The 23,193-nt window shown below is 33.1% G+C and overlaps 1 long non-coding RNA gene across 1 annotated transcript; it reads right to left on the reverse strand.

Moving 5' to 3' along the window:
• Positions 1–10,084: 10,084 nt before the first annotated feature.
• On the reverse strand, positions 10,085–12,448 carry LOC144713922 (uncharacterized). The gene is made up of 2 exons (XR_013584192.1): positions 11,551–12,448; positions 10,085–10,541 (listed from the first exon to the last, which is right to left on the reverse strand). It is a non-coding gene; the product is annotated as an uncharacterized LOC144713922 (long non-coding RNA).
• Between the last annotated feature and the right edge of the window lie 10,745 nt (positions 12,449–23,193).

A 23,193-nucleotide genomic window follows, 5' to 3' on the forward strand; every position in this document is an offset into this window, starting at 1 on the left:
GCATTGATGGGGAAGAAGATAAAGAGCGTCAACCTGACGTTTAGCACCATAAGGCACCTCCCATGTGTTTCACACATTCTGAACATTGTCGTGCAAGCGATAATAAAAAGCTTTGGCATTCCTTTGGCCCAAGCTGTAGAGCCTGAAGAAGGTGACGTGATCAGGACATCAGACCAATACAAAATCGACCAGGACAACGAACTTGGAGGTATATTCTCAGCATTTGACGGCAATGACGGAGCACGCCGACTGTTGTGTTTGGGTGATGCAGTTGCGAAGGTGCAGACCCTAGTGCACAGTATTCAAAGCTCTGCACAACAAAGAGAGGAGTATGCAAAGGTATGTGAAGATGACCTTGAAGTCGAGGACTCTAACATGGTTGTCTTGGACTGAATGACCCGATGGAACATCACTTACACTATGTTATCCACCGTCGTGGAGAAATGTGATGTCATTGATGAAGTGTCGAAGACTTTTGACCGGAAGGGGAAGGCGACAAAGATGTCGAAGGATGAGTGGGAGTTGGTAAAAGAATTTTGTCATATCCTTGGACGGTTCGCTGTATCCACCGATCATGTTTGCAAGATAGTGACGCTGGCAATATGTGATGTATTATTTCTCATGGACGGCCTCAAAGAACACATGGAGGAAGTGGTCCAGCAAACCAAAGATGGTACTTTCTTCACATGCGTACGACGGTTGCATGAAGGAGATCGTTCTAACATGGCACAAGCGTGTAAGGAGATGCAATGCAGGCTTGCACAATATGCAAAGATCTTGTGGGCGAATGAGGCAATCACTAGCGCAACATTGATAGATCCATTCCACAAAGGGTCAATACTCCGTCATGGCATCAGAGAAGCAACCATCACATACGTACGGTCCTTGTTACCATGTGACTCACCGAGGCATGGGGCGAGTGGGCACGCTGAATATGGGCACTCAAAAGATAAAGAGTTGGACTCTTGGCTACATAACATTATGCAAAAAGTCTAACTGGCACCTGCGTCAACGAGGTCAGCATGGGACGAGTTCAACCAATACCAAACAAAGGTCGTGCCTAATGAGGGAGTGTTCACCCCACTATCTTGGTGGGCCAGTACAAGGGCGAAACGCTTCCTCTTACTTTCAGCCATTATAAGGGAGCTGTTGTTTGTATGTGCCACAAGCGCTTCTGCTGAGTGCATGTTCTTGGTGGGCAACGCTATTGTCACGTACAAGAGATCACGTTTGTCGCCGATAAGCATCGAAACATTCATCACTGTGAAGTGTTGGCCGCGGGCGGACAACAAGCGATGGTACACTGATGTGGAGTTGGATTCAGATGGCGAGGATGGACAAGATGGGTTAGTCGCATGTGATCGAGGTGCACATCACCTACATTGACTACATTTTATGCGTATTTTACGTAATCATTGTACTTTATTTGTCATCTCTCTCTATGTAGGTGATGATCTAGTAAGCACAAACTTCTGATAGAGTCGTAGGGAAATTCTAAAGGGGAAGGGCATATTTTTTACGGTTACACATTACAGAAGGCCTCTTTTGTTAAAAACTTTGCACCAATTTCCTATATATTTCTTGATTTTTGTTAACAATTAACACTTAAACAAATATGTAAATTACATATTTCAAAGCACCAAATAGTGGGGGATAATTTAGTTTAAAATTTTGCAACATTTTCCTAAAAATTTGTTGCATCTTCTAAAATTATACATTTCCACAACTAAATAATTAAATTACATAGTTCAAATTTGCACTTAAATCAATAATATAAATATTAGTTAAACAAACCATGTTGAAAAACCAAAAAATGGGGGAGAATTTATTTAAAAATTTTGCAACATTTTCATACAAATTTGTTGAATCTTCCAAAATTATAAATTTACACTTAACCAAATAAGTAAATTACATAGTTCAAATTTCCACTTAACTCAATAATATAAATATTTGTTAAATAAACCATGTTGAAGAACCAATTAGTGGGGGATAATTTAGTTCAAAATTTTGTAACATTTTCCAAAAAAATTGTTGCATTTTCCAAAATTATAAATTTACACTTAACCAAGTAAGTAAATTACATAGTTTGAATTTGCACTTAACTCAATAATATAAATATTCGTTAAAAAAACCATGTTGAATAACCAAAAATTGGGGGATAATTTAGTTAAAATTTTTGCACCATTTTCCTACAAATTTGTTGAATTTTCCAAAATTAGAAATTTTCACTTAACCAAATAAGTAAATTACATAGTTCAAATTTGCACTTAACTCAAAAATATAAATATTACATAAATAAACCATGTTGAAGAACCAAAAAGTGGGGGAAAATTTAGTAAAAAAATTTGATACATTTTCTTAAAAAAATTGTTGAATTTTCCAACATTATATGTGGCCTTCGAGTATGAAATTTTATTTTAGTATAATTCCCTTATATTAATTTCGACATTATTAAGTCATAGGGGCATATCTGTAATATTCGCAAGAAGTAGCATTGTTGGTGCGTGCAAGTCAAAAGAAGTATTTACATTGAAGATGGCTGAAGTAACCTTAAACCTTTGAATATTTTAAAAATCTAGCATATGGGATTGCAACGGATTTGGAAAAAAAATCCGGATATCGATTACCGATATCCGGATATCGAAACCGATATCCGGCATCTGATATCCATCGCGTCCTTATATCTATAGTATCCGTCACCGATATCCATCTACCCTTCAGAGACGGATATCGACCGATATCCGATATCCGATATCCAGCACCGTCCCAGTATTCCTCCCGATATCGGATATCGGTTGTCCGATATCAGATATCGGATGGATATCGTTTGGGCCAACCCTATTCTACCGCTTGCACCGGTGGAATCAGTCTCTCAATGAAATTGAGAAACCTAAATTAAATAAAACCCAAATTGAATACCCTGCTTAATAAGTAGAGTGATGAAGAAAGTCCGACTATATTTGAGCTCTTTCTTACCCTCAACACAAAACAAATGGATAATAAACTAATGGAGATTGACATTGGCATATCCTGGTTTGAATACCGTGTAAGGGAGGAGAACATGGGATAAGTACTAGCTTGAATGCCATTCACCATCCCAATCTCAAAATGAGTCTTCAAATAAAATAAATTTATAAGTCATCAAATATATCTTAAGAATTTTATGACATTGGATTTGCCAAGAAAATACAGTTCTAAGTCAGACTATATATTTTTAGAATTTTATGACATTAAATTAGAGATATTATTTTCTTAAAAATTAAATATATATTTTTACGATTAAAAATAAATATTGGAATTATTTAAGATGTTTAAATAATATTCTTGGGGTCTCAAAACATTTTGTGACATGTTGGCTACCCGCAATGTGGATAAATGAGGAGAGAGAAAATAAGGCGATTCATAATGATTCAAGTTCAAATTGTGATATCTACCAATCCATATAGAATTTTTGCTGAAAATTTGAGAGTAATTTTGTGTCTGTCTCCTCTATCCATCCATATTTTTGGGTCTATAAATAGACCCATCTATTCATTAAAAATGCAACGAGGAATCACTTCTAATTTGGAAACCAGAGTAAAAGAAAGTGAATTTGACATCATCAAGTTCCTTATTGTTCATTTCTCTTCAAAGTTATAAGGAGAAATAGAAGTGGAGAGTCCCTCTCACTGTCATAAATTTCTTTGATTATCAGAAACTATGCTGAGTCTCATTTGGCTTATTTTTTTCGTCTTATTCTTAACATCCATCAATCTATATCCATTCATTCAAATCCATCTGGCCTCACCCATCCACATCCATTTATATCATTTTCATGCATCATCATCAACTATGTTCAATGATATACATTAATTATCACATATATTGCGTCACTTATCACCATTCTCATCTTATAATATTTATTATTTGATAAAATATATTTTCTCATTCACTACGTATGATTTATAAAGGTATTAAATCCCTATTATATGTTCCCTGTGAAGATAGTTCTTGCTCATCACCAACTAGTTAAATTCATGTACGAGTGAAGTTCTTATATTTTTTGAGATTTACTCAAATAACAGTGACATTGAAATATTCTGAGTTTCTCTCAATGTGTCAACTACATTCTAGCTCTCCTCTCAATGTGTCCGAAGGAAATGGAGGATAAATGAAAGCCTACAAGGAGTGATTTTGCATGGATAGGGTCCACCATGAAGGTCCTCTAAGGTAGGTGAAGGACAATGAAGCTGCCTCATCATGAATGGCACCACGCTACAGTCTTAATAGAACAACATCATGGGTACAAAGTGGAAGCCAACCAGATGGATTGGAGATGAAAGTACGGATCAAGAACATCACTCCATCTGTTATTTTGTTATTACTCTTTTTCCTGGAAATATAGAGAATGTTTTTATGTTTTTACATCATTCATGCCCAACAAAATTTTATTTCCTGTATGTATCTTCTCCTCATTTCCCCTGGGCATTGGGATCTTTTTTATAAGGTGCGTGAAGGAATAAAGGTCAACTATCTTTTAGTTATTTCTTCTTTCAGTATTTTTGTGAAGCCAATGTAGGAAACTAAGCAATCTTGACAATAGCATCTTCCTAAAGAACAATATTTATGGGACAACAACATAGGAGCAGCAATAGTTTAAATAATACTCAATATTAATCTTAAATACTGCGTGAAAGTATCTTCAACAGTCTTGTTCTCATACAGTCCTGAAAAATATAAAATCACAAAAATAAATAATATATACTATGACTTCAAAATATTTAACATTAGGAAATCAATCAATGAAATCCACAAGTGATATTATATATTGACTGTTTCTTTCATTCAGAAATGAAGCTGATTTTAAGAAAAAATGGAAAATTATATGAGAGCTGAATAAATGCATTAAATGTAAATATTTTCTAAAATATGATAAATAGGCATCAAAGAAAAGGTTTTTCTATATTAAATAACATTTTAAATTCATAAAATTGAACAAAGGAAAATGTTATCGTCATCAAGCTAGGATAGAGGGGGTGATCAAACTACTTCAAGAAAACGGATAACAACAGAAAAAAATAAATATATTAGGAGAGCTCAAGGTTTTGGTGATGAAACTATCTTAGAAAATTATATCATTCTATCTCTTCTTTTTAGTGATAAAATTTTGGTTTTATTTATTGAAATATATTTTATTAATTTTGAAATATTTAGAATATGTTTGAATTGATTTTCTCCCACTCTTTAGAATCATTTTCATCACCAATAATTGAAATATGAATCCCGTCTTTATTTCATTATAAATATATATTTTCTTGGAATATTAAGCTTTTAGAATTCTCTCCATTTCATCCTATGTCAACTCAACTCAATTTTCCCTCATTCATATTTATATCTTTTTCTTGGATTTATTTAATTTTTCAAAAATATTTATTCTTGATCCACCCATCCCTTTCTTATAGTCTTTTTCCAACTGATTCCCAATAATAGGTCAATTCAAAAAAATCCCTGCTGGAGCTGACTGTTACATTCGTTTTATTAAATATATAAATAGATATGGTGCACTATAAGAGTTTTTTCATTCAATTACATTTATCAAATGGGAGTTCAAATACTAAAAATATTTATTTATTGATAATAAAATAAATAAAAAATGGATCCCTAGCATGCTGGATCATTACGATACATTCTCATCAAATTCTGCATACAAGTTATTTTGGAGGATTCAACTCCTAAAAAAAAAAATTTAATTTTGATTCAATTTTTTCTGTATTGAACACTGATTAACTCAGATTTAGGAAAATAATTTATTCGACATGATCAATAATAATTTATAAACTTTGACTCATAAAATAATTTTACTAGTTAGTGATGATCAAGGGCTGTCTCCTCGGGGAACATGCATTAGGAGGTTAATGTATTATTATATGGTGATTAGGGATGATAAAAATATATTTAATTAATTAAGTAAATTATGAGATGAGAAGGATGATATTTATGATAGATAAATGGATCAATTATATATGGATAGAAATATATGAAATAAGTGGGTTACAGTGAATGCCGATGTCAGATGAGTTAGATATCAAAGGATGATGTGTATGAATGCTATTGATGTCAGATAAGTTATTTGTGTGAATTTTATTGATGTATAAGATGAATCTAGATGGGTGTGGATGGATGGATGTGATGGATAAATGTGGATGGACATCGATGGTATGAATGATGTCAATTAGGAGGCAACGAATAAGCACAATAAGACTCATTATATATCCTAATATTCTACAAGTATCAATGCAATTTGTGACTTCAGGAGAACCCCTCCATTTCTATTTGATTTTGTAATTTTAATTGATTATGGTCACCAAGATAACTTGATAGATCTTGAAACCACTTTCTTTAACTAGGCCTACTAAGGCAGGTGAAATTCCATCATGATTTTAGTTGAATTAAAGGTTCTTTTTATAGCCAAACCATATACACTAAAAGATGAAGGAAATGTGAAGTTAAGCTCAAAGTTTCAGCTTGAAATTTCTTCTGGATTATCAGATATTGCAATTTCAAGTTGAATCATCCTCAACTCTCTAGTTTTTTCTCTCTCCATTGCTAAAAAAACCATAAAAGTCATACAATTCTTTTAATGTTTCCAAATAATATTTTGGTTCATGAACTATAATTATATACTGACTGAAAAATAATACATCTTTGAATTTAATCTCAGAAACTTGTAAAATTATAAAATACATTTGAACTTATAAAATTATTTTCTTCAAGAATATAATGTCTTCAAAATCCATAAAAATACCAAAAAAATCCATAAAATCAGGGTATCATTCTAAAAATAGATTTAATAATTTGAAGCTCTTTAATATCCTTATAGAACCATTTTAGTTCACATAAACTTATAAAATTGATGGTAGTAACATTTAATTATAATGTTATAAAACACTCTGTAGGAGCCTTGAAATGTTGTAAGAATGAAGCTGATCAATTATTGTTTCAAATGTAGTTAATAATTTCATGTTAGACTCCGCTGGAAGAGTTTCAGAGATGAATAAAGTGAAAATAATGACAGCTTTTGATAATGGCACATATTTCTGTCAATATTAATGAGGCTTTTGATAATGGCACATATTTCCCTAAATATTAATGAGGATTAGACTCTTAATCCTGATGTATCTAAAATATGGATTTAGGGGTACACAATAACCTTATAACTCCAAAGTATGATATCATATGAGAACAAATGGAAGATATTTAAGAGGTATCAAAATTTAAGAAAATTTCAAAGAAAGGATAAAAATGCAAATGAAATTAGAAATTTAATAAGATAGATAGAGTACATTTAAAGAGAGCTTAAGTGATTGAAAGGGCAAAATGAAGTATCATATCTTTGTTCTATGGAAGGATATAGTTTTCTATAAACTGTTTAGATTTAATTAATGATTATGAACATATTCATGAATATATAATCCATATGTAGGTTTTGGAATTAGAGAGGGATCACATCATCTGTCCAATGGAAGGTTGGTGACAAAAGATGAGGGCTCGAGGAAATGACGGCTAGGACAATTGTAGCCCCATATGATGCTCATCCTAAGGTGATGTGTCCCCATGTGCCCTTAGATTGAGATGACAGTGAGGACAAGATTCAAGATTGCACAAATGATAAGGCACAAATGAAAAAAAAACTATAGTATTATATATTTAGAAATTTCAATGTATTGAAAATATCATTGATTTTTAATTTTAATAATGTATATTATATTGTAAGACAAGATTATATATATATATATATATTAAGGGTTAAATAAATAAGTTATATAATTTTTTAAAAAAATAAACAAATAAAAATTTTTATTTTGATATTCACCAGGAAAAAATAATGATAAGTTAATTATCTAATCTAATATATTATTTGAAGTGTTCTATATTGAATCTTGTTAATAAGTAATTCGTTTTATTGAGAGGTAGAGATAAGCTCTCAATCTTTTAATGATATTATTTTGTCAAAGATGAAATTCTTAGACAATAAGAATTTTAATATTTTGGTTTCTTCATAAAACCTCAACAATATCTCCTAGAGATTACCCTTTAGGAGTATTGTGATACCATCTACGGAGAATTGTCCATGACCAGATTTACCTTAGTAACGATATTCTACTTTTTGTCCAACAAATCAATATCATTGGTGAAGCCTTAAAATTATCAATCCACGATATACATCCCCTTATTTCAAAACTATAATCTGCTAGATCTGAAAATTTTTCTAGCTCTTTTGAAAGAACCACAACTCCAGAATTTATCTCATGTTTGCTTGAATATGAGACCTATGATTTCTATAAGCTTTTCATCATCCTCAACTCCATGCATCTTTTGTGGTCCTAAGTCTTGGGTTGGCTCTTCATGTAAACCTCCTCTCTCTTTATTGTCTCATGTTCATGATCTAGAAGCTGATGTATAAGATGTGCATCATTGTGATCCTAGTGCACACCCAAGGAGCCTCTACAAGTTTACCATGACTAGATACATTTCCAAAATCTCTAAAATCCAAATCTTTAGTTGAATACTTCATGGTGTACCTCCTCCATTAAGTTTCCACTCCATAGTTCATCATGGTCAAGACATGAATTCACCACTGTTAAGATTGCTGACTCAAACTCAAAGATATTTTTCCTTTAACCAGGTAATGAATATTCTCTTGTTATGGAGAAAGATTTAAAAATTTTATCCACATGTCATTTCAACACCTGATAAAGTTTTTTCAAATGTAGAGAACCACTTTTGTCAGGTGATAAATCCAAATTTAGCAGGTTCAATGTCGTTGTTTTAAACCAAACTTAACAAACAATATTTATATAAAATACACTTAAATACTATATAGTCAATATAGGGCAAGGGGTCGATCCACTGAGAGCCAGAAATTTAATTTCAGAATTTTTCTTAAGCTTGGAATAAAGGAAATGAGTTGAAAAGGAAAAAATATAATTTATGGGATTTTTAGTTAATCTATGTAATTGTCTATGATTTAAGTTGAAGTAGAAATGCAAAGAAAACACTAAAAATATTTTATACTAATTTTCCTAATTTTAATTAATCCCCAAAAATAGTAAATAAATATTTTCAAAATTTTCTAGAATTAAATTCACAATTAAACCACGAGAAATAACAAAAATGAGAGTTATAGGTTTTGTTAGAATTTTTAAAAACGCTAAAATTAGTTGAAATTTCTTATATTAATTTAAGAGATAATTTCAGAATTTTTTAGGATTTCGAAAATGCAGAAAATAACTTTAGGGATTTTTCCTAATTTTGTTGCAATTTTTAAATTCCAAAAATAAATATTTCACCTTTTCTGGCGATCGCTGGCAATGGCTGTGGCAGGCGGTGGCTGCCCAACCCCAGTCGTGGCCAGGTAAAGACGTAGACACGATTGGTCCATTTGCAGCCAAATAGCGGCCGATCCACCCAACTCCAGACTTAGCCAAAATTTGGCTAAGTCCTGAAAAAGGGGGTGCACCCTCTTGCCTGGCAGGCACACATGTTGACCGCGCCCTGACTGGCAGATAGGAGGGCACACCTGCTGCCCACTCACCTCACGACATCACACAATGGCGGCGGAAGGTACAGAATATGACTTTCAAATGCAGAAAAAATGATATTTTTTCTATAGAGAGGAAAGGGGAGACAAGATGAAGAGTCTATAGAGAGATAGGGATGGATTTTAGAGAGATAATGGAATGGGTTTAGAGAGAGGAAATGACTGAAATGAAGAAATAGAGAGAGAAAGTGAAGAAATGGTGTAGAAGAAGTTTGCGATGGAATTTGAAGGTGCAGATAGTGGAGATTTTTTATCAAATTTTCGGGGAACAAATTAGGGATATGGATGAAGGTCTAGAGAGAGAAATAGTCTATTCTAGAGAGATGAAGTATGGGAAATAAGTGTTTAGAATGAGAAAGTGAGGGATTTAAAGGGGAAATGGATAGATAATGATGGGAAAATAGAAATCTAAGGTCCTAAATACTGAATGTAAATTTTTTGAGCCATAAATGCTTCCTATAAAATCTGGATCCTTTAAATTTTCCAGGATTAGGCATTTTTCAATGCAAGCAAGAGATGGGATTAAGAGAAAACTTCAACAAACTTACATCAAGCAGGTTGAACAACCTGGATTCTGAAAATGCCTTGTCCTGCTGGCCAGCCACTTGCTAGAGCACGTCCAGAGTGAAGGTAAATGAGGGGAAAAAGAGTATTTATACGTAGGAAGAATTACTAAAATACCCCTTTGAGCATTTTCTATTCTCTTTTCTTGCAATTTGGGCTCTTTTTCTCCATGGGTTGAGAGCTTCCCCTTGTACTCTTCAGCTTATTTCTTTGTAAGGTATTTGAGAGCCCAATGGGTAGGTCAGGTAGTGGCCCATCTCCCTCTGATTTATCTTTTGAATGCCACAACACCATTTGATCCCTTCAAGGCCCTTTGTAGAATCGATAAGCTTTGAAAATTCTCCAACTCCTTAAGAATTGTATCTTCTCATTCCTTAAAAATTCTGCACATATGGAACTACAGAATACTTATTAGTAATAAAACTGCTAGACTTCAAAGAAGTCAAGGAGGTTAGTTAAAAATAACCAGAATGTGCAGAATTGGAATTTATTGCTAATTCATAAATACTCAGTTAATTCAAATAATAACATGATAAATTCCAAACTTATAATACCAAAATCATATAAAATGTATGTAAATACCCATGCATTTATCATGTTATCATCAGGCCCACATATTAATTAGTGAACTGTGACGTTCTTATGTTCACTGATTTCGTATCCATTTTCAAATAATTAAATAATTATGTAACCATCTAGAAAATGTCGCCTCTTATAATTCAAAGATAAGCCACATGATTAAAAATTGCATGTTGAGTGCATAACCATTGCCCTCTTATATTATGTCCAAGGGTCTGGTGGGGGGGCCTAGGGCTACATTACTCGATCATTGCATAATGCACCAAGTTTTTAAAGGAAATGTAAAGCTCTTTAAGGGAGGCTTTGGCGTCAAATTTCAGAACAAGATAACCAATTGATTAATGTTCATCAAAATCTTTATACTATTAAATATTTATCATAAAAACTAAAATCCACATGATACATTTTGATGAAAAGTGACACCATAAAAACCTATTAGTTTAATTAAAAACAAATTAAAAAATGAAAGATATCATGCATGGGCAAATATATTGGACTCTGAGATTTCTTATATCCTGTATTCACATCTCCCTCCACCTTAAATATTTTAACGAATATTGATAAATTGAAAACATATGAATGAGATCATGGATGAACGGATATATTGGCCTCTAAGATCAGCTAAAGCCTATATGCAGACCTTGCTCCACCAGACATATTCAACTAATATTAATAATGGTTATGAATGAAACGAAATAAAAAATTGAGAAATGACTATCCTATGTTAACATTCCCCATCATTTTACTAGTCATCTTGAGCATTCTTCTCATCACCAATAAGATAAACTGAGAAGGATAATATAACAAGCAGCGGAGGGACGACGTACCTCGTCGGCGTGAGGCTTGTCGTGCAGTGTCCTTGTCGATGGTGGCAGCCGGGGGTGGGTTGCAGTACGAGGAGAGGTGAAGGTGCCGGTGGATGGGATGCGGGTACCTCCCGTGACCCGTCGCCCTTGACTGGACACTCGTTAGCGCCAGCACGGTTGAAATCACACGGAACGACGCTCATTCCGTCGGCACCAGATCTTGATACCCGTGGTGTTCTCCTATCAGCTCGGTCAGACCCAGAGTCGAACACCAAGAATCCACCAAGAACACCAAGAACACCAAGAACACCAAGAACACCAAGAACACCATAAATTCGGTGGAATAGGGACTCGTCGTCCAACTAGAATTGATAGAGCAAGGATTCATCAACTACGCCGGAGTAGGGACCTCCTCAATCAGAAGGACGGAGGGAGGGCTACTCTATCCTGCGGTCAGCACGCGTGGATTTCGCTAATTCTCCATGACCGGCACCAGGCGATTCAGACCAGGCCGTAGGTGAAGGGCCGAACGGTCATTGAAAATCATCGCCAGAGGATCAATTCCGCCCAAAATTGGGCACGTCGAGTCTCTGGTTTGCCGGGGGTTGATCTCGACCGAATGAGCATCGTCGATAATTTCACCAGTCGTCGGCTACGTGCGCGCACACGCGGTGAGCTGGCCGATAGTTGTCAATGCGCGAATCCATCGTTGATTCCCTACTGCGATGGGGAAATGCTCGAGGAAGGAATTGACCACGTTGAAGGCCAGATCTCAACTTCCTCTGTTCAAAATTTCCCCCAATTCTTCAGCAATTTCCTTCTCCACATTCTTCCTCTTCTCCCTTCTGCTTTGTTATCTCTGTACGAGGGGGGGTGAGACCAAGACAGAATGAAAAAAATAACTCAACCTTATTCTTCCTAGTCCGAGTTCTTAGGGTGCACACTCTTCCCTTATAAAGAGAAGTCAATTGGGCCTAATGGGTCAACAAAGAGAGGGAGTATTGGTTTATTAAGGGGGAGGGGGGGCCCTTATATAATGGGCCCCCATTACAACCAAACAAAATAAAATAAAATAAAGCCATAAAATGACTAACACGAACTCGACGAAATGACTGGATGAGACCGAGAAAAAGTAAACACAAATAGACGGAGGGGACGACAGAAATCAGAACACGATAAAAGTGAGCATAATTTCACCCGGCGGTCGACGACGATGGCGGATGGCGCGGACGACATCTTTGACGGGTCAAGATGGCGTGCGCCATCAGATTTGCGAGTGCAGGAAACTTCCCCATCTTCTCTGTTGCTTATCCCACACACCCAGGGCACCAAAAACACACTTGATGGATCTCAAAAACTCAGTATCTTTCAATCAGCCCACATGATTAGGAAGCAACTTTAATGATGAGTTGGATAGTGATTCACACCTCTATATGTAGATCAGAGGGTATGGATGGAAAGAGGAGGTGAAGGCAACACGTCCCTGAAAATTTCAGCTCAACCGAGCCTCTAGATCTTCAAATATCACGCTTAGAAGTTGGAGCAATCCTAGCCGTCCATTTTTTCTCTCTCCTTATCATTGGCACTTATACATCCTCTTTTTCTGTTTTCAGTTAACTAGTCCTATCGTCATATAGTTAATGATTGGTGTGATCACCTCGTCTTCGGCAATCGCACATTGTTGGTTGGGACACCACCTGTACCTACAAGAGAAAAGCCAACTTAAAATATTTTTTTCTCATTGCGACGTGGCGGCGCATTACTGCACGCCACATCACAACATTCCCCTTTTTCCTCTAGCCAGAAAAGGAGAAGATTCACTTATTATGTCTTGGCGGGCCCACATTTCTATGTGATGTGTCAACATTTACTTCTTTTGTAATCATTTGCGGTGGTACACGTGCGTGCCACGTGTACTGCCACAACTTTAGACTTTTCTCCTCTGTTATTATTATTATTCCTTCTTCTAAGGTTTTTATCACAGTTGTTGCCATTTTAATATGCCCTTTTATTCTATTGGTCCACGTCGCCTCCTGCAAATAAAGTGCATTGGTTGTTAGATAATGATTGCGTCATTATGGCATGGCGATTCACAATGCCATAAATGTGCCTTTTCACAATGATTAGTGCAGATAATCAATGCAGATACTTGTGATTGATTGCCATTTGACAAATCAAATGGCCACTATGTCATAAAAATATAACAAATATATATTTTGACTTATAAAATTTATATCTCTTTGAATATAAGTTCAAAATTTTTTTGAAATATATTCTTTATCATAAAATTAAATTCTTTAAGGATACAATTTTGGAAAAAACCTTAAAAATATGATTGAATTCAAAAAAACATACTATCAACCTAAAAATAGGTTGAATCATTTTAAAGGTTGATAACACACATTTATATTCATTTAATTCAGAAAGAAGTGTAAATTTCTCAAACTTAACCAAATAGTTTATGTGTTATGAGTAGGCACCCAAGGATAAGCTTGCATAGGTCCTTATCACTTATGACTTAATGTTAATATATATTACCATTTTTTTACAAAAATCCCTTTGCTTTATGTATATCCTTCGATGGTCAATGAATCTTGTTCTTGTGATTCTCTAGCCCATTTACCTATCTAATTAATGATTAAATTAGTTTAATAACTTGTCATCTATCATGATTAATTTACCAGATGCAATGTATATTATTTATTGAACCTAATAGATGGGTTGAGCATCCAACATGTGCAGTGCCAGTGTATAGTGGGTGTCCCAAAAGGTCTAAGAAGCTTAAACAAACCCTTCATAGAACCTATTTTTCTGTAGCCACCATGTACATGCATGCCATCTGTTTGGCACTTATAAAATCATTAAAAGCATGTTCAACTATGAAAACCTAATATCCCATTCAAGTTGCGAATGATCCTCTATAAAATTTAAAAAGTTATTTTATAATATTGTTATTACATTTTACATTGACAGTATCATCACATAAGCATAGACAGTCTCATCTTGACCACATAAGCACCATCATGGACTTATTACTTGTCATAAAAGACTTTTATGTCACCTCAAAATCACAATTCTCCATCCATAAAATTTCATTTTTATCTGAGGTCTAAGGACCAGCTAAACAATTGTGACATAAATAAACCTCATTGACAAAAGGTAAAATTCCATCTATTGTATCACAATGATCTGTCAAATATTTCATAAAAGCATCCATCATCCATTTTTATTGTCTGATGACACACTAATTACTATTATTGTTGATTTTATATACATGTTTATAGTAGAGTGATCATAAATACATGTTATCAGTCAGAAATGATTAAATTTAGTTTAATCAGGGTATTATCATTTTTCAATATTTTGGGATATTTCTTTGAATTTTTTGCCATTGAATTCCTAGATGTTTTAATTTTCTTAAGCATTTGCATTTATTTATAGGATATATTGTGTTTTAAATGGATTTTCTCATTATTTGTTGCATTCCATCAAATGTCCCCATCCAGTTTAATATTCCAAATCATCATTTATTACTTTGCAACATGGTAAAATGAATTTTGTATTAGAATACTTAAAAGGGAATTGAAACAACACTTATAAAAAAATAACCATAATCACCTGGGAATGAATCACATTTGTAATATCTTGGATCCGTGGGTGAGAAATGTTGAGCTGCTGTAGTGGAAGCTCTAGATGTATCCATGTGATCTTGGAACATTGAATTTCATCCTTCACCTTGATGAGCTCTGTTCATGCTTTGTCATCATTGTTGCGCCGTCCCAATTGCATCAAGAGTGGAGAGGAGCTCTAGAAATAAGGGAGAAGAATGTGAAGAGCCCTGAACCATTTTCACCATGGTGAATTTTATTCATGTCCTTCCCTATATATACTAAGAGGGTAAATTTTATAAAACTCCTCCAGACTTTAAGATATTGTCTGATGTGCAAAAGACCATTTGCATGGCACTGTAGGCCTATTTACTAATCTAGTTAATGACTCTAGTGGCCCAATAACCTCAATTGACCTTATAATTTAATTAACTAAATCATCAAATATATGAAATTAATGGCAAATCAATTTAACCTAATTGATAGATCTCACCTCAGCCATCTGGGTTCAAGTTACACCTCATACTCTAGAAGATACAAAAGAGTGTGTATCGACTCACTCATGAAATCTGTTTGTCATCAGTGACCATGTATGTATAGTCCCTCATCCACTTGATGCTCCTAGGATGACTTAGGGTATGGTCAACTATCAAACCCTAATCAGTCATCCAAGTTAGTAATGATCTGTTTCAGAAATCACCAGAGAAATCTTCTTTGATATTCCATTATCTTGGCCAAGGATTTCATGGCATCGTCTGCCCTAAGCTGTCTCCACTTATACTGAAGGTGAAAAATCCCATCTTGACAACTCAATCATCTTCGTGAACTTCTTGGTGCACCCAAACTATATCTTTTTAAAATTAATTGGTTAATAACTTGTACTCATAACCAAATTACAACTGTCCATCCATAAGATCCATTTGGTATCTCAGGTTTTTTCTTTAGTATTCAATTTTTAATCTTCCACCTCCAAGTAAGTCTCAATGGTAAATCTAGTAAATAGTACTACTTTAGGATTTTGGTTAAATTAAATTAATAAAATTCAGGAATGTCAATGAAAATATCTAGAATAAAGTAAACAGTTAAAACTATTTCAATGTTACTCACTATCCAAATCACTTTTGCATCAACTAAGTAATTGGATAGATTAAATGAAGAATCTATGATCTTTTTCAAACTCCTGAGATCATATATTTGTAAACTAGAAAGGTCTAATAAAAAATAAAACGTATAATTAACAAAAATTTAATACCCAAGCAAATATGAGTTCACATTAGTCAACATACATTTTTTGTATCAATCTTACATAACAATTGGGTTGCTTCATGCAGCTTATACGATACAATGCTTAGTTATAGTCCATGTGATGTAAAGTATGTTCCTATAAGTTAGGCCTATGATTTTATTATCCTTGGTTTCTATATTTATATTGAAAAACATTAGAATATCTGTAAATTCATATAAATAAGAATATACCCAACATATTTAATTTATGAGTAAAATTTATAGACTCAGGTGTTAAACTTTTAAATTGAAATTAAAATTATTAACCAGCCCAACATATTTTACTTATGGTTCACATTGAAAGTCAGAGCTGCATATAGTTAAATTTATTCTTCAGAGTAATATTAAATAGATGAAATTTCAATGTTGTGATTCAGATACATGATCAGTAAATGTAAGTTTATATTTTTGCATTTTGAGTGATAACTGAATAAGAAAATTTCTATTTTTATTAAAAATACGTTAAATTTAATTATCACAGATCAATAATTTGATTATCTTATTTCATAAATTCAAATGACAGAAGCAAAAATAACCATGTTTCATCCTTACATTTTTACTCATAAGAACAGAGTATGAAACTGGCTTATAAATACATCAGAATACCTAACTGAGGTGATGGCATATTTTTAATCATATATTTTTCAAGAAATAGTCCATACATAAGAAGTTGTCGAAATCATAAACAAATCTTCTGGATATTACAAGACAAAAAATCCAACTCATTTGAGCAGAAACTGACATTGACCCGAATGCAACATATTTTTGCACCTCTAACCTCGAATGGTTTTATCTTTTAGCACAATGCTCAGATAGAGGTGATATTTTTGGATATGTATCATTTTAGCAGAATCTTGTTGAAAATTTCAAGGCATATATCTGCAAAGGCTTGATCACCAGGAGCTCAAAGGCAAACAAATTTTGCTTTTGTAGTTCTTGGGATAATCAAGTAAATGCACCCAAAAGGCCACAAAGTTGTTTTAAAAAGTTTCTAGAACCTTCAAATTTAAGATATCAAGACACAGAAAATTTGAGAAAAAGTTGCAACGTTCCATAATTACAATCGTGCAATTTAGAAATTTAAGCACAAACTTACGTAACTATAAATATCATAAACATGTATTGTCAAGTTGAGATAAAAATTGAAACTTTAAAATTCAAATTCGTCAAAAATTTCAATGCTTATGTAAAATAGTCATGGAATAAGATTGAATAAACTATCAGCAAAATTTTTATCCACAGTATAATTTTCTGAAATGTTGTTTCTAGTCTGATGCTTAATAAGTATTCTTTTAATGTTTTTTCTTTAAAAACTGACAATCACTCGGTGTTGATTGTTATGTATTCCCCTAATATTATCATAAAACTTTATATGTGATATCTCAGCATATATCCAAAAAGATGTAGGTTCTCTTATGTTTATTCTCAAATAAGGGTAACTTCTTTGATGTGATTGAGCTTGTGGAGTAAATTTCAAAGGAACTTGTTCAGTCCATATTTTTGAAGTATTTTGAGATTTGAGACTTAAATCTACTTGAATATATCCCCTTTCACACGCAAAGCAGATGGAATCAAATTAAGTTTGTTGATTGACATACAAAATATGACTTTTAACGAAAACCAAATTACCTATGTCTGACTTCATGCATGGCTCTACCTTAAATTATTGCTTAATATGTAATGAGAAAACTAGAAAGAGATAACCCTAGTGTCTAGCATGATGCATTTATAGAGATTAATTCCTTGATGGAAAAACATTGAAGATAATACCTATAAAACATAGATGAAATCAATAGACGAGCAACTCAATGAAATCCCTTTCCACGATACTTTGTCCTGCATGAAAGTGATTCTGTTTTTTTACTGAAAATATATAGACATTTATGATCAAAGAAATACACGTTAAAACTGTGAAATATAATCACACACTTAATCATGGACCATCCATTATTTGCCTCAACAAGGCCACCATAGAGTTAAATAATGAGAGATCGGGTAATAATGCTAGCTGCAAAAAAACTGGTGTTAAATCCTTCTCAATAGTTGAAACAGAGTTTGGATATCATTGAAAAAAACAATGAAATTACCCACTTCTAGGTCTCTAGAATTTAAAATCTATGAAAAATAGTGCAAAATAGTGCAAAATAGTCATGGACAGGACATGTGGTAAATGTATCATCACTGACTTGATACTAAATCAATTTAGTTAATGAAAGAAGAATCAACACACACTAAAACAATGAAATTACCCACTTCTTGGTCTCTAGAATTTAAAATCTATGAAAAATAGTGCAAAATAGTGCAAAATAGTCATGGACAGGACATGTGGTAAATGTATCATCACTGACTTGATACTAAATCAATTTAGTTAATGAAAGAAGAATCAACACACACTAAAACAATGAAATTACCCACTTCTTGGTCTCTAGAATTTAAAATCTATGAAAAATAGTGCAAAATAGTGCAAAATAGTCATGGACAGGACATGTGGTAAATGTATCATCACTGACTTGATACTAAATCAATTTAGTTAATGAAAGAAGAATCAACACACACTAAAACAATGAAATTACCCACTTCTTGGTCTCTAGAATTTAAAATCTATGAAAAATAGTGCAAAATAGTGCAAAATAGTCATGGACAGGACATGTGGTAAATGTATCATCACTGACTTGATACTAAATCAATTTAGTTAATGAAAGAAGAATCAACACACACTAAAACAATGAAATTACCCACTTCTTGGTCTCTAGAATTTAAAATCTATGAAAAATAGTGCAAAATAGTGCAAAATAGTCATGGACAGGACATGTGGTAAATGTATCATCACTGACTTGATACTAAATCAATTTAGTTAATGAAAGAAGAATCAACACACACTAAAACAATGAAATTACCCACTTCTTGGTCTCTAGAATTTAAAATCTATGAAAAATAGTGCAAAAAGTGCAAAATAGTCATGGACAGGACATGTGGTAAATGTATCATCACTGACTTGATACTAAATCAATTTAGTTAATGAAAGAAGAATCAACACACACTAAAACAATGAAATTACCCACTTCTTGGTCTCTAGAATTTAAAATCTATGAAAAATAGTGCAAAATAGTGCAAAATAGTCATGGACAGGACATGTGGTAAATGTATCATCACTGACTTGATACTAAATCAATTTAGTTAATGAAAGAAGAATCAACACACACTAAAACAATGAAATTACCCACTTCTTGGTCTCTAGAATTTAAAATCTATGAAAAATAGTGCAAAATAGTGCAAAATAGTCATGGACAGGACATGTGGTAAATGTATCATCACTGACTTGATACTAAATCAATTTAGTTAATGAAAGAAGAATCAACACACACTAAAACAATGAAATTACCCACTTCTTGGTCTCTAGAATTTAAAATCTATGAAAAATAGTGCAAAATAGTGCAAAATAGTCATGGACAGGACATGTGGTAAATGTATCATCACTGACTTGATACTAAATCAATTTAGTTAATGAAAGAAGAATCAACACACACTAAAACAATGAAATTACCCACTTCTTGGTCTCTAGAATTTAAAATCTATGAAAAATAGTGCAAAATAGTGCAAAATAGTCATGGACAGGACATGTGGTAAATGTATCATCACTGACTTGATACTAAATCAATTTAGTTAATGAAAGAAGAATCAACACACACTAAAACAATGAAATTACCCACTTCTTGGTCTCTAGAATTTAAAATCTATGAAAATAGTGCAAAATAGTGCAAAATAGTCATGGACAGGACATGTGGTAAATGTATCATCACTGACTTGATACTAAATCAATTTAGTTAATGAAAGAAGAATCAACACACACTAAAACAATGAAATTACCCACTTCTTGGTCTCTAGAATTTAAAATCTATGAAAAATAGTGCAAAATAGTGCAAAATAGTCATGGACAGGACATGTGGTAAATGTATCATCACTGACTTGATACTAAATCAATTTAGTTAATGAAAGAAGAATCAACACACACTAAAACAATGAAATTACCCACTTCTTGGTCTCTAGAATTTAAAATCTATGAAAAATAGTGCAAAATAGTGCAAAATAGTCATGGACAGGACATGTGGTAAATGTATCATCACTGACTTGATACTAAATCAATTTAGTTAATGAAAGAAGAATCAACACACACTAAAACAATGAAATTACCCACTTCTTGGTCTCTAGAATTTAAAATCTATGAAAAATAGTGCAAAATAGTGCAAAATAGTCATGGACAGGACATGTGGTAAATGTATCATCACTGACTTGATACTAAATCAATTTAGTTAATGAAAGAAGAATCAACACACACTAAAACAATGAAATTACCCACTTCTTGGTCTCTAGAATTTAAAATCTATGAAAAATAGTGCAAAATAGTGCAAAATAGTCATGGACAGGACATGTGGTAAATGTATCATCACTGACTTGATACTAAATCAATTTAGTTAATGAAAGAAGAATCAACACACACTAAAACAATGAAATTACCCACTTCTTGGTCTCTAGAATTTAAAATCTATGAAAAATAGTGCAAAATAGTGCAAAATAGTCATGGACAGGACATGTGGTAAATGTATCATCACTGACTTGATACTAAATCAATTTAGTTAATGAAAGAAGAATCAACACACACTAAAACAATGAAATTACCCACTTCTTGGTCTCTAGAATTTAAAATCTATGAAAAATAGTGCAAAATAGTGCAAAATAGTCATGGACAGGACATGTGGTAAATGTATCATCACTGACTTGATACTAAATCAATTTAGTTAATGAAAGAAGAATCAACACACACTAAAACAATGAAATTACCCACTTCTTGGTCTCTAGAATTTAAAATCTATGAAAAATAGTGCAAAATAGTGCAAAATAGTCATGGACAGGACATGTGGTAAATGTATCATCACTGACTTGATACTAAATCAATTTAGTTAATGAAAGAAGAATCAACACACACTAAAACAATGAAATTACCCACTTCTTGGTCTCTAGAATTTAAAATCTATGAAAAATAGTGCAAAATAGTGCAAAATAGTCATGGACAGGACATGTGGTAAATGTATCATCACTGACTTGATACTAAATCAATTTAGTTAATGAAAGAAGAATCAACACACACTAAAACAATGAAATTACCCACTTCTTGGTCTCTAGAATTTAAAATCTATGAAAAATAGTGCAAAATAGTGCAAAATAGTCATGGACAGGACATGTGGTAAATGTATCATCACTGACTTGATACTAAATCAATTTAGTTAATGAAAGAAGAATCAACACACACTAAAACAATGAAATTACCCACTTCTTGGTCTCTAGAATTTAAAATCTATGAAAAATAGTGCAAAATAGTGCAAAATAGTCATGGACAGGACATGTGGTAAATGTATCATCACTGACTTGATACTAAATCAATTTAGTTAATGAAAGAAGAATCAACACACACTAAAACAATGAAATTACCCACTTCTTGGTCTCTAGAATTTAAAATCTATGAAAAATAGTGCAAAATAGTGCAAAATAGTCATGGACAGGACATGTGGTAAATGTATCATCACTGACTTGATACTAAATCAATTTAGTTAATGAAAGAAGAATCAACACACACTAAAACAATGAAATTACCCACTTCTTGGTCTCTAGAATTTAAAATCTATGAAAAATAGTGCAAAATAGTGCAAAATAGTCATGGACAGGACATGTGGTAAATGTATCATCACTGACTTGATACTAATTCAATTTAGTTAATGAAAGAAGAATCAAACACGTCATTAAATAACATAATCCAAAATCCGAAAAAGCTTCTTCTTACAAAAAGATATGGGTCAACTGCTTTCAGAAAACGCCAAACCCTATCCACAAGCTACAAAGTGAGAAAATAAATAAATCTTTGCATTTCGGCGTGACAATGATAGATATTTGAGATGGCTACAGAAAAGAAACATAATTGGTCAAAATAAATAAATTTAGATTTACTTAGTCCCAAATTTGCCTTCTGTGAACCATTAATTTGAAGATTCTGCTAAAAAAAAGATTATTTCTTGATGAATTTAAAAAAGCTGTGAAGTTCCCAACTTTCAGGCATCGTTTTAAAAAATATGAAGTCGGTGGTCTCTCCATTTGTTCCAAAGTTTGAAATTGAGGAGGCCTCTAGTACTTAAAACTTACCAGACGCGCTTTGCTTCCCTCTAAACTAAGAAAACGCGTGCAAGGTTACACGACATAAAAGTAGCAATCATATGCGACAAACACCGATTCTCTCTCGCCCCTCCATGCCTCTCTCTCAATGTATCTATCTGTCTATCTATTATTTTATACATGCATCTATATCTAAATTTATTATTTTATCTATCTATCTATCTATCTATCTATCTATCTATTTATTTATCTCTCTATCTATTTTTACTTATCTATGCATCGCTCTCTTTCTATTTGTTTACGATGTATCTACGTATGTGTCTCTCCACTTATTTATCTGTGTATCGATCTTTTCTTTTAATGAAAGTTTTCTGGGTTCCTTCAAGATATTCATTTTGCCGAGAAATTTTGCATTTGAAGTGGTATTAATGCATCGTGTAATCTATCCTTTCTCTAGACTTTGTGGCCCAGTGTGATCTTCCCACATGGTCGCCCATCAAAATTGCGCCCATCACATCACACTCGGATTAATTAATCAGAATTCCGATAAGGATAGAACTCTGGTGGTGAGTTCTGAGGAAAGATTAAAGAAAATTACAAAGCAATATAA

This window comes from Wolffia australiana, chromosome 16, assembly GCF_029677425.1.
Source record: "Wolffia australiana isolate 7733 chromosome 16, ASM2967742v1".
In the NCBI taxonomy this organism is placed as follows: domain Eukaryota; kingdom Viridiplantae; phylum Streptophyta; class Magnoliopsida; order Alismatales; family Araceae; genus Wolffia; species Wolffia australiana.